The sequence below is a fragment of the Aethalodelphis obliquidens genome, unplaced genomic scaffold (assembly GCF_003676395.1).
Source record: "Aethalodelphis obliquidens isolate GAN/ISIS:26980383/991018 unplaced genomic scaffold, ASM367639v1 scaffold68, whole genome shotgun sequence".
NCBI lineage: Eukaryota > Metazoa > Chordata > Mammalia > Artiodactyla > Delphinidae > Aethalodelphis > Aethalodelphis obliquidens.
The window spans coordinates 2595951-2610171 of NW_020838012.1; the positions used below are offsets into that span (position 1 = coordinate 2595951).

The 14221-nt window shown below is 35.3% G+C and overlaps 1 protein-coding gene and 1 pseudogene across 1 annotated transcript in view; one reads left to right on the forward strand and one right to left on the reverse strand.

Annotated features, from left to right (window-relative positions):
* CNBD1 (cyclic nucleotide binding domain containing 1) overlaps positions 1-14221 on the reverse strand; it is a 387744-nt gene that overhangs the window by 136540 nt on the left and 236983 nt on the right. The window lies entirely within an intron of this gene.
* On the forward strand, positions 8782-9596 carry LOC113611117 (ornithine decarboxylase pseudogene; annotated as a pseudogene).

The window sequence follows — 14221 nt, forward strand, 5'->3', positions numbered from 1 at the left end:
AAAGAAAGAAAGAAAGAAAGAAAGAAAGAAAGAAAGAAAGAAAGAAAGAAAGAAAAGGCTACAACGAGAAAGAAATTATAAGAAGGGAAAAATCCACTGATAAAGGCAAATATATAGTTAAAGCTGTGGATCGACCACTTAAATAAACTAGTATAAAGGTTAAAAGACAAAAATCTACTATAACTACAATAAACAGTTGATAGACATGAAAATGTAAAATATGACATTGATAACACAAAATAGGAGAGGTGCATAAGAAATGTAGAGCTTTTAGAAAGCATTTGAACTAAAGTGACTATCAGCTTGAAACAAGTAGATATAATTCTAGAGAAACATATGACCTCCATGGTAATCACAAATCAAAACCTGCAATAGATACACATAAACTGAAGAGAAAGAAACACAAATATAACACTAAAAAAAATCATCAAATGACAGGGAAGTGACTAAAAGAAGAAAAGAATGTGGAAGAAATACAAAAGCAACTGGAAAACAAATAAAATGGTAGTAATTCAAACCTATCACCTATCAGTAATCACTTTAAACGTCAATGGACTACCTGCTCCAATCAAAAGACATAAGGTGGCTGATTGAATTTTTTAAAATCTCCCTATATGCTGCCTCCAAGAGACTCACTTCAGAGCTAAAGACACAGACTGAAAGTGAGAGGATGAAAAAAGATATTTCATGCAAATGGAAATGAAAAGAAAGCTGGGGTAGCAATACTCATATCGGACAAAGTAGACTTTAAAACAAAGTCAATAATAAAAAAAACAAAGAAGGGCACTATATAATGATAAAGGGACCAATACAAGAAGAGGATATAAGATTCATAAACATATATGTACCTAATATAGGAACACCTAATTATGTAAAGCAAATATTAACAGACATAAAGAGAGAAATTGACAATAATACAATAATAGTAGGGGACTTTAACATCCCAGTTACATTAATGGACAGGTCATCCAGACAGAAAATCAATAAGGAAACAGAGGCCTTAAATGGCACATTACATCCATTGGACGTAATTAACACCTTCAGGACATTACATCAAAAAACAGCATAAAACACATTCTTTTCGAGTATACATGGAACATTCTCCAGGATAGATCACATGCTAGGCCACAAAAGAAATCTCAACAAATTTGAGAGGATAGAAATTATATCAAGAATCTTTTCTGACCATAACAGTATGAAACTAGAAATCAATTACAGGATGAAAAATGAGAAAAACACAAACACATGGAGACTAAACAGCAAGCTGCAAAATCTGGACAAAGCTGTGTTAATCATTCTCTCCCCAGAATGACTCTTTAAAATAGGAATATAAAAACAATAACAAAACATCAAGGAGATAAGGGAGTATGTCATCAGTTAGCAGATAAGAGGGTCCATCACTTTTCTATGGGGGAGGGAAAAGTGTATGGAAGTGTAGAGACAAATGAAGCACAGTAGAGAAATACAAAGCCTAGATCAGTCATAGGAGAGGAAGCTGCATCAGAGGAGATGATCTGCATGCTTTGTAGAACTCAAAGAGACCCTACCCTACAGATGTCTCTAGCAAATAAAATGAAGGAAAAAAATAGAAGTGGAGTTGCAAGCAGAAGGGTTAGTTGAAGGTCATTATTTGGTAAATTATTTCCTAAACTAGAATGAAAACAGGAGGATGCATGTAATTGGTAGGAAGTCATAATTGAGACATCACATAACATAACATATTTGGTGTAATTTTTAAGAAGTATTTTCAGAACTGATGCAAAGTGGTAATTTAGTGATAGTTGTTAACCAAAATGTACAATATGTTTTCCAAAATACATGTTAAAAATGTATCTGTAGAATAAATTCATCATTATTTCTGAAAACAACCAACTTGTATTTAAAATACAGTAAATAAGTTGTTTTCCTTCACCCTATCTTTTCTAATATTTTTAGAAAATATTATAATCTGTGGGTTTTTTAAATTTCTACATGCATTTCCTGGCAGTCTCATGTTTGCCTTGATTTCCATTTTCAGGCAGTGACTCTGAGATGTAGGTTTTCACCTCTTCTCTCTCTCAACTATTTTATAGATTTTTCTGCTTAGCTGTCTTACTAATTAATCACAAAAAATAAATCATTCATGTCAACTCTAAATTGCTTACTTTGGAGCTATTTAAGCATGTTTTCTTTTTCTTCATATTCAGAGTAGAACTACATTTAATCTCTTCTTTAAAAGAGCAAAAATTAAATTTAGTGCATTTTTAAATATCTTGAAAATAATTCTTTCTCTTGGAAACTATAATCATAATATTTTAATAGTCTTCATACTAATATTTGATGTTTTAAAATGCAGTTTCCAAAGCAAATTCTATACATTCTTATTAACATCTTATGGTTTCAACTAACCCCAAATGTGATAAAATTATTTCTTCAATATTTAAACTCAATTATTCTATTGAAGCCCTTAATCCTTCTCCTTTATGGAATCTAATTATTCAGGGATTTAATTACTTTTCTAGAAATGTTCAAGACCTTGGTTCTAGTTATTTACTGCCATTGAACTGAATCTCCCGTCTTAGGTTCTGTGAAACACTAGTGCCTTCTGGGTATATTTTGAGTATAGTGTCTAGAGAATATGACCACTCCTTATACTTCACTGTTATGAATATGATCCAATCCTTATCTTTTTTTCTGGATTAATATAATATTTTTGTAAATGTTCCCCCTATTTCACCCCTGCTCCATACTGCAGACAGAAGAGTCCTTTGAAAATAAGTCAGGTTTTGTCCTTGGATTCCATTAGGCTCCAAGTAAAAGTCCAAGTCTTTTACAATGAGCCAAGCTATCTCTTTAACCTCACCTTCTAAAGTCCCCACTTCTTCATTACCATTGGTCTCTTTGGCACCCTTCAAGCATGTCAAGTAAACTCCCACCTTAGGGTTTTTGCATTTCCTATTTCCTCTGCTTCAAAAGTTCTCTTTCAAGGTATCTATATTGTATGCTACCTCACTTCATGTTTCTCCTCAAATGTCAGCTTCTTAGTAAAACTTTCTCTGAATACTTCTAAATATGATTGAATTATCCACCCCAACTCCTACTAAGACCCATAACTCCCTAATTTTTGTTCATAATACTAATTACATTCCAACACATCATGTCTTTTCTTTTTTTTGCTGTTGGTGATCATCTCCTATTAGAATATAAGCAAAGGCAAGGTTTGTACTAGGTTCTATACTATGAACAGTGCTAAAGAAGCTCAATATATATTTGTGGAATAAATGAATTTTTTCACCATTTTCTTAGGCTACTTCTGCCTGCTGATGCATTCCCCAAATTGCTTTCAAACTTCATGACTATCAATTTGCTTAACGCAAGTGAATTTTACTTTAATATCTATCATTACCACATTATTTTACATATCTCTCTATAAACCTTCTACAACTACCCAAACTCATGCCCTCTAAATCCAAACCTTTTATTTATTCAAATTATCCTCAGAGCTGTCTTCTTTCTAGTATACTAGAAAACTCTGATTATTTTTTATAATACATGTAATTCTACTACAATATAAGGTTTTATAACTTCATTTATTATAACATGATCAATTAATTAAGGAATATGAATTGCATTTATTTCATAATTACTAGTTACAATGTGAATAAAATAGAAAGCCAGAACTTATGGGTAGTAATAAAACTTTAAGTGTTTTGTGTTTTTATAAAAATGTGTGATAAAAATGATAACAATGCAGATTTGTTCAGCAATGTGGTAGGATTTAGAAGTATGCAATTGTACTATAAAAAGCAAAAAAACAAAAAAAACTCCAGTATTGGCATTCCTATAGGAAAATAACACCATTATTTTGAGGATTAAATACTCTAAATCTCAATCTTTCTCTCCATTGGAACAATGATTTTATAAAATGATTTTCAATGTTCTGAGGTTTCTTAGGAATAAAACTATTGTCATAGCAAGAGTCTATTCTTAGCAGAACTAGCCGTACTGTTACAATTGGGATCATGACAATTACTTCTTAAATATTCCTTTTTACATTATACTTCCACTTTATATCCCTTTACTGTTTCCTACTCTCTCCACAGAAAAAAGAAAGATTACATATAGTAATAAAAATAATTAACATCTGAATAGCATTTTGACATTTTCAAAGCAGTTTTACTTATATTGCCTCATTTAATGTTAACAACAATGCTGTAAATTGATATTATTTTCATTATTTAAAGAACGTGATGAGCCCCCGATTTCAAGAAAATACTGATAGTGTCAGACACAACTTAAGCCTGTTCTAGATATTATTTTTCCCTGTCCTGTCACTCTGCATAAGAATAAAGAAATAACATGTTTTTAAAATAATTTTATCCATATGACTGTTGTTTATGGTTATCTTTATTTTTCATAATCTATGAAGACATCAATGATAAGGTGAAAAAACAAATAATATCTGTTGTATCTTGTATTAAAAATATTAAATTAAAACTGAAAAGTCAGGAAATATTCCTAGTAAGAATTATGAAAAAGTAAGTTTTAATCTGAGTTAACAAACTGACGTAATCCTTGACAGACTGCCTTCAGTGTAAGCAGGATTTAATTAAGGTTACTATTGAGCTAGATATTCAAATAACTGAAGATTAAGGGAACATAATAAAGATATACAATCATATTTTCTGGATAAGTAAATCACAATATATTTATTTAGCACTCTCATGTGCAGCTATATTGGAAATGAAGTACAAAGAAAAATATGCCCCCTGTATTTATACTTACCAAAATATGCCCCCATATTTTGAGCCAAGTGGAAAATATTAATAAAAGCTCTATAACAAAAAAATGAGTACATGTAAAGCCCTGCATTCCACAATCTGTTCACACACCATTGTCAACCTTCATAAATCCACCTAGCAGGGACCCGACCACCCAGTGGTTCAGAAACTGTGGGAAGATGAAAAACAACAGTACTTGTCATTGAACAAAAATGCAGCATCATAAAACAAAACAAGTCTGTCTAATTAAAATTTTGATATTTTATCATAGATTTTTACATTAATTTTTATTTTTCAAAATACTGCATTAAGAATATTTTATCTTGTTTACTGAGTTTTTGGTACACGCCCTTCAATCTGGCACCTCATCTTAATCCCAGCCCTGTCTCCAGGTACATTTATAAGTATCACTGAAAAGAGATGACTGAAAAGCTGTAACTATAGATTGAAATAATCTACCTCAACAACAAAAAGTGCATGTTCTATTACACCATAGAATATTAAGCTAATGAGTTCTTGTGTCACACTTCCAAATCTAAATCTTAACTTCACAACTTAAGCAATGTCACAAGGATGATTACTGCAGCATAGTTTGGAGGATATGTCTCTCAACTTAGAGATTATTGTTAGAAATACTATAGATACATTACAAAGAATTAACTCTATAACCATAAACCTGGCAACATTTCCATAATATAGTAGGTAACTGAGAAAAACAATCCAAAATATATCAGTATTATGCTAATATTGTAAAATTAATGATAATAAATCATTCTGATCATACACATATCTATACAATGTGTGACATTTTAAAAAGTTATATTTGAAGAGATAAAGAGGAAGCAAAGGTGTAAATAAGCCAAACTTCTAAATGACATTTTAAAATAAATGTCCATACAAACAGAGCATGCATGTTATGATTTCATTTATATAAGTGTAAATGTGTTTGAATATGGTGTTGAAGAGATACTTGAAATGGTGGTCACAAAAATGTTAATTGTGATAACATCAAAGTTGTGGGATTTAAGGTAAATGTTTTCCAAGTAAATGTTGAATTTTTTCACAATTAATATATATTATTTCTATGACCAAAAATTTTAAATGTTTTATAAGATCACATAGCAGCAACTGCATTTGAGCTTCAAAAATGAATTTGAGGTCTTTGTTCAAAATGACAGACTGAGCATGAGCTGTAATTCCCTTAGTATTAAAAAATAAACATTAAATGCATAATTATATACTCTGTTGAAAAAGGAAAAACATTTTGTGTGTGTGGTGAGGATGCAGAGCTCTTGACACTGGTTGTTCATGGGAAGCTTCTCTCAGAGAAGAATATTTAATGGTAAACAGAAGTATGAGGAGGATCCAGTCATATATTTTTGTGACAAGAATAGTTGGGAAATAACTGTCCAAATAGAAATAAGCACATGTGCAAAGATCAGAAATCCTGAGGGAGAAAAGAGAAGCTGACCAGAGATTTGGATAGCCAGAGAACAATGAGAAGGCTGGACATTGGGAGGAATGGGCAGGGCCAGATCTCCCAAGGTACCTGTGGACTTGTTAAGGAGTTTAGTTTTTTGGTTTTTTTTTTTGAGTTTAGATGTTATTAGAAGAGCAATGGTAAATCAGTAAGCAGATTTAACTGGAGAAACAATGAACTTCAGTTTGTGTTTTGAAAAGAGTATTCCAGCAGCTATGTAATACCCGACTGGAAGGCAGAAGTAGTGGACACTGAGAACCTACAAAGGAGGCTATCACAGTACCCAAGTGGGAAGTTATGGTGACTTGCTCAGAGATTGACGTCAGTGTGAAGGGAATGAAGCAGACAAAACCAAGATATATTTTGGAGTTAACCCTGAAAAGACTTACTGATATTCAGGTGTAAAAGGGATACAAAGTATTAAGTATAATGTCTACGTTTGTCACTCCAATGAATCCTCGTCTGATTTATGGAGAAAGAAGGAAATGGAAAAGAAACAGTTTTAGAGTCATTGGGAATGAGGCAGGTGGGCAAAGGAAACTGAGAGTTCTAGTTTGGGTATGGTAAGTAGAAGAAGCCAAAAAGATGGCTCAATACATGAATGTAGAGTTCAGAGAAAGGTCATGGTTTATTTGTTTTTGTAATCTCCCAATGGCTAAAACTAATTTTGTTTCACAAGTTCATAACATTTTACTTGGAAATTTTACCTGTAGAAAGTTATATTTAGGAAATAAAAGTGTGGACATAAATTCATTTATAATAATTTCATCATACATGATAGCAAAGAAATTAGGTGAATGTGCATAAATAATAAACAATACTACAAAGAAAAGTCAGACAGGATTTGATGATTTGTTAGATGGTGCTAAGGGCATTGTTTTATGATAAAGTTAGTATTACAAGCTAGAGCTGAAGAAAAATGTATTATAGAAAGCTCTTTGTACTTTTTCCTTCCTTCTGTTGTTTATACCTATGCTAAACAATATATTTACATATTTTAATACCATATTTCAGAAAGATATAAAAATTTTGTATAAAATTAAAACACAAAAGAGTTTGTTCTTATAAGTAGCATTTGGAAATGATTTTTTATAATACTATTTGCATAAAAATAACTTGAAATATAGAAATACTTCAAAATGACAAAAGTTAATTATCTTATTTTTTTATCCATTCATCCACCCTGTCTTTTTGTTTGTTTGTTTGTTTGTTTCTTTTTTGGCAGTACGCAGGCCTCTCATTGTTGTGGCCTCTCCCGTTGCAGAGCACAGACTCTGGACGCACAGGCTCAGCGGCCATGGCTCACGGGCCTAGCCGCTCTGCGGCATGTGGGATCTTCCCGGACCGGGGCATGAACCCGTGTCCCCTACATTGGCAGGCAGGCTCTCAACCACTGTGCCACCAGGGAAGCCCCACCCTGTCTTTTGATTGGAGCATTTAGTCCATTTACATTTAAAGTAAATGTATAAAGTATATGTATATGTATAGCTGATTTGCTTTGTTATAAAGCAGAAAATAACCATTGTAAAGACCATTGTAAAGCAATTATACCCCAATAAGGATGTTAAAAAAAATAAGAATAAATAAAAGGAGGAGACAACTGCAAAAATAATAAAAAGTTAAAAAAATAAAGTAAATGTTGATAGGTATGTAATTATTTACATTTTGTTACTTGTGTTCTGATTGTTTTTGTAGCTCTTCTCTGTTCCTTTCTGCTTCTCTTTTTATCTTCCCTTGTGATTTGATGATTTTCTTTAGTGTTATGTCTACATTTCTTTTTCTTTATTTTTTGTATATCTGTTATATTTTTTGTTTTGTTTTGTGGTTACCATGAAGGTCATACATAAGCAATCTATTTTAAGTTGGTAGTGACTTAAATTTGAGTGCATTCTCAAAGCAGCACATTTCTACTGCCCCTCAATCATTTAATGCTTTTGATGTCATATTTTACATCTTTTTATTTTGTGTGACTCAACTATTTTAGGGATAAATGATTTTACTGTGCTTGTCTTTTAATCTTCATGCTAATTTTATAGATGTTTGATCCACTACCTTTACTGTATGTTTGCTTTTATCATGAGATTTTTTTCTTTCATAAGTTTCTTGTTTCCAGTTATGGCCTTTTTTTTTCCATTTAAAGAAGTCCGTTTAAGGTCCCCTCAGCCCCCACCACCACGACCCTTCTGCCAGCACTCCAGCACCACCTTGGGCCAGCAATCCTCTATGGGAGGGAGCAAAGCAGCCAGTGGCTAGATGGGTAGCTGATGGGGCAATGGGGACAGCAGTGGGGCAGCCTGTTGTCCTGCATACTGGAAAGTGACATCTCCATGGGGCCAGCCTGTAGTACCCATGCATTCTAAGGTGGACAGCAAGTTCTGTGTTTATCAGAACACTTCCACTGCTGTACTGAGGGCACAAGCATTTTCAGTGGGACTTGAAATTCCTGGAGAACTGCTTTTGGTAAAAAGCTGGCAACAATTTCTTTAATACCCATGTCTTAATTTTTTGTTTTGTTGTGTTTCAGAAAGACATCAAGAAACTATGAACAACTTTGGTAATGAACAGTTTGACTGCCATTTCCTGAATAAAGCCTTTACTGCAAGGACATTCTGGACCAAAACAAATTAATGAAATTTTTTGTTCTGATGATAAGGCTGCCTTCTATGTTGTAGGCCTGGGAGACATTCTAAAGAAATAACTGAGATGGTTAAAAGCTCTTCCTCTGGTCATCCCCTTTTATGCAGTCAAATGCAGTGATAGCAGAACCACAGTGAAGACCTTAGCTTCCATCAGAACAGGATTTGACTGTGCCTGCACGACCGAAATACAATTGGTGCAGAGTCTCAGGGTGCCTCCAGAGACATGCGAATTCTTGTAAACAAGTGTCTCAGATTAAGTATGTTGCCGATAATGGAATCCAGATGATGACTTTTGATAGTGAAGTTGAGTTGATGAAATTTGCCAGGGCACATCCAAAGGCAAAGTTGGTTTTGTGTGTTGCCACTGATGATTCCAAAGCAGTCTGTCACCTCAGTGTGAAATTTGGCACCAGAGTCAAAACTAGCAGGCTCCTTTTGGAATGGGCAAAAGAGCTAAATATTGACGTCATTGGTGTCAGCTTCCACATGGAAAATGTCTGTACCGATCCCGAGACTTTCATGCAGGCCGTCTCTGATGTCTGCTATGTCTTTGACATGGTAGCTGAGGTTTATTTCCACATGTATTTGCTTGATGTTGGTGGTGGCTTTCTTGGATCTGAGGATGTTGTGTTTGAGCTGATTCCTTCAGGCATGCTGGTGGGTGGGGTTGGCTACAAAGCCCAGCCTCAACTACTGCTATTATGCTGGTGGGAGTGACTAGCCCCCAGCCAGCTGTCTACGAGGCCTGGCTGTAATTGCTGCAGCTGTACTGATAATGCAGGGCTGGCCCCTGAATGACTGGCTGCAAGACCTGATGACATCTGTCACAGGAACGCTGGTGTGGGGGGCTGGCCAGGGCGGGAGCTACTTTGGAGGGAGACCAGTGCTGGCAGAGGCTGCCCACCAGGTGGAGCAAGGCTGGCTCCCTGGAGCAAGAGCCACTTTGAAGAGGCACTAGTCCTGACCAGGGTGGCCTGCTGGGTAGGGGGGAGGGGGAGTCACTTAGGAGGGGCTGGCCAGGGTGGATTGTTTGGATGGGGGAGTCCTCAGGGGAATGCCAGGACCGAGTACATAGTGTTAGGCTGATGAAGAGTGAGAGAAATGGTACCCACCAGCCCCAGGCCAGCTAGGCAGGACTGCTTCAAAAAAATGGAGCCTACCAGCATTTTTGTCCATGGAGAAAGTCCCACCAGATCCCTGCCCTTCTGGCACACTCCCTAAATTTAGCAAATGAATCTCCTTCTTATATGACCTGGATGTTTTTTCAAGCCGTTGCCTCTGTGCTAGGACTTGGAGCAAGTAAGTTTTTGTATGAGCCCTTCAAGAGTAAAGTCTTGGCTTCCCACAACCCTCAGGCTCTCCCAAATATAAGCCCCATATTTTTCAAATGCAGAAGTATGGGAGCTCATCTTCCAGTGCAAGTCTCGCCTGGTAGGGAGCCCAACATGGGGCTAGACTTCTTGATCTTCGGGGGACCTCTGCAGGTCCTTAATTGTAGGAAATCTGTCCTGCTAGTCTTCAGGTTGTTCTCAGAGACATATAGTTGTTCTATATGTAGTTGTAGTTTCCATGTGTCCTTGGGATGACGTGAGCTCAGGATCTTCCTACTCCACCATCTTGATCCAGACACTCTAGTATCTCATTTTTTAAATTTCTCTTTTTTATTACTAGTTAGGTTAACTTTTTTTATAATATATTTATTAGCCCATGCATTTTTAATTGTGAATGTACTTGTGAATCAATGTTGATTTTTCTTTTTTTTAAACTTTTGATCCCCTTCACTCATTTATACCACCCCCACCTCTTGCCTCCAGCAACCACCAATCTGTGGTCTTTATCTATGAGCTTGGATTTTTATTTTGTTTTGTTATCTTTTTATTCCACGTATAAGGTAGATCAGATGGTATTTGTCTTTCTCTGCCTGACTTATTTCACTTAGCACACTATTCTCTTGAAGCCAAAGCATGGAGAAGAGTTCCCTTGTTGTTGTTTGTGTTGGGTGTATATATGGGTTTTTTTTCTGACCTATTAAAAATATAGGCACTCACTTTTATTTATAAGTACTATTATGTCATTAGTTGGAATAAGGGTATCCTAGTGCAGTGCCTTGATCATAGGAGGCTCCAATAGAAGTAAGTGCATAAGTAATTTGGGAAGCAAAAATACAGAACTAAGAACCAGTGGCCTTGGCAGAGCCATGATGCTTTGAAGAAATGGACCAACCTGCCTTGGGTTACTTGCAGAGGTACTCTTCAGATGTCATTAGAAACTGTTTCCAGGAGAACAACTTCCACACTATGGCAGATGAAAAAGATAGTCACCCAGCATCACAACCTCAAAAGGCATGACAGAAATTTGTCACATACTCAAGAAGAAGGCAGACACAGAAGTGAGAAGTCCTTCAACTACCATCTTACTCCTGCCTCACAAGGACAGAAGAGCCACAGCCAAGAGCCCTGCCACCCTCTGCACCACACTGAGTCTCATCAAATAAGACTGCTTTAATTTCACTTCCTGTAGAGACTAGAAGAATAATTTCTGAATCAGTACATTTTTTTATTTCCCATGAAAATTTATAGAACTTATATGAGGGTTTTTTTTTTTAATGTACAGCTTTGGGACTAAACTAAAAAATATTCTTCTGCTTCATTTAAATCAACAAAGGCCACTTGTGCTTATAAGATATAGTTTGAAAGATCATGCACTGGAAAGGATTTTGGCAAGTACGGTTAAAACCTGATTCTATACTTATTTGGAATTCAGTACTAACCTTTCATAATCTAATGCAAATAAACATCTATTGAAATACAAGTAAAATGATACACTCAGTTTCTACTGTAAAAGTTAGAGTTTGGCAGCTCGTTGACTACAAAGGAAAAAAGATTACTAGAAGCTTTTTAAATAATTGAAATAAGTAATGGATGCCATAAGCCTCCTCAAACTGTGTAAAAGATTTATAGTTTGATCCTGCCAAATGATAACTGGCAGTCTATTAATCTGCGTGAAAAATGAGATATGTTATTTTCTGCATAATGTAACTTGCATAACAATGAAAAGTGTTTGCTAAGGAATGCTTCTGCTTTAGTTCTTTTTCACTCTCTTTAACTCCAGAAAGTGTGTTTAATGTAAACCCTTGGATTGATATTATGCTGACAATCTTCATGTAGTACTATGAACTGATTATACTAAGCACTAGACTCAGAGTAAAAAGTATTTAAATACAGTACCAGAGTATTCATTATTTTGCTGTATGACTGCAGACAGCTCTGTCTTTGGACAGACCCCCAACTCTCCAATTTATCTTGATAATTAACATAACTTGCTATTAAGCATAAATTTCATTGGATAAAAATCAAGCTCTCATTACAGTTTCCCATGATATCTTTGACAGCACCACACAGTGATGGTAATTTTGATATATAATATAATCCATTTTACCAAAAACATTTATTGAGGGTTCCACATGTGTCTAGAGCCATTCTAAGAGTTTTACTCATTTAATCTTCTCATGAACCTAAAGACGAGATCCTATTATGAACCCCTCTTTGGAAAAGAGGAAATTGAGCCAGAGAGATGTTATGTAACTTATCCAAGGTCAAAGCTGCTAAAGTGTGGAGTCTATATTTTATGCCAGGCAGTTTGACTCAAGAGAGATCAAACCTAAGGCCAAATGGATAATACTCTAGGCACACCCTGTTTATCTTTTGAGGATCAGACTTTGTCCTAAGCACTTTGCACAGAATAACTCATTACATTTAGTAATGAAAATAAAAACAAAAATAAACAAATGGGACCTAATTAAACTTAAAATCTTTTGCACAGCAAAGGAAACCATAAACAAGATGAAAAGACAACACTCAGAATGGGAGAAAATACTTGTCAGTGAAGCAACAGACAAAGGATTAATCTACAAAATATACAAACAGCTCATGGAGTCCAATATCAATAAAACAACCCAATCAAAAAATGGGCAGAAGACCTAAATAGACGTCTCTCCAAGGAGGCACAAGAAAGGACGCTCAACATTACTGATGATTAGAGAAATGCAAATCAAAACTACAATGAGGTATCACCTCACACCAGTCAGAATGGCCATCATCAAAAATCTACAAACAGTAAATCCTGGAGAGGGTGTGGAGTAAAGGGAACCATCTTGCACTGTTGGGGAGAATGTAAATTGATACAGCCACTATGGAGAACAATATGGAGGTTCCTTAAAAAACTAAAAATAGAACTACCACATGATCCAGCAATCCAACTACTAGGCATATACTCTGTGAAAACCATAATTCAAAGGACACATGTACCCCAATATTCATTGCAGCATGGAATGGAAACAACCTAAATGTCCATTGACAGATGAACAGATAAAGATGTGGTACCTATATACAATGGAATATTACTCAGCCATAAAATGGAACTAAATTGGGTCATTTGTAGAGATGTGGTTAGACCTAGAGTCTGTCATACAGAGTGAAGTAAGTCAGAAAGAGGAAAAACAAATATTGTATATTAACACATATATGTGGAATCTAGAAAAATGGTACAGATGAACCTATTTGCAAGGCAGGAATAGAGACACAGAAGTAGAGAAAGGACATGTGGACATGGTGGGGGAGGAGAGGGTTGGACAAACTGGGAGATTAAGAATGATATATATACACTACCATACGTAAAATAGATAGCTAGTGAGAACATGCTATAAAGCACAGGAAGCTTACCTCAGTGTTCTGTGACAATCTAGATGGGTGAGGTAAGGGGGTGGGAGGGAGGTCCAAGAGGAAGGGAGTATATGTATACATATAGCTGACTCACTTCATTGTACAGCAGAAACTAACACAACATTGTAAAGCAATTATACTCCATTAAAGAAAAGTTAAAAAAAAAAACCTATTACACAGAATTAACCCAGTTTCAGAATTTAAAAAACAAAAAAGTATCAGACGTTTAGTAACTTGCTTATAATCATATTATGCAATAATTAGTGAAGCCTGAATTCATCTTGCCTGATTCAAAAGCCCATGCTATTGACAAGAAGAGTGTATGGTCAGCTTCAGTTTACTCCAACTTTATGAGATGTATTAAATAGAGAAATCACAGCTATTTACCCAAGTCAAACTACTTTTTTTCTTTTTTCTTTTTTTTTTTGATATCAAAAATCAAATAGACTGCACAGTAAAAGGAAAAATAGACAAATGTGCTAGGAATGAAAATATATCAGTTTTACAGACTCCAAAATTACAGCCAAACCCTCAGGGTGTTGAAATCCCTCTGACCTGCCTGAGGTTGTTTAAGAGGAATACTGGCCCTGGGAGTCCATTCAAGCCTCCAGGCAAAGCTCA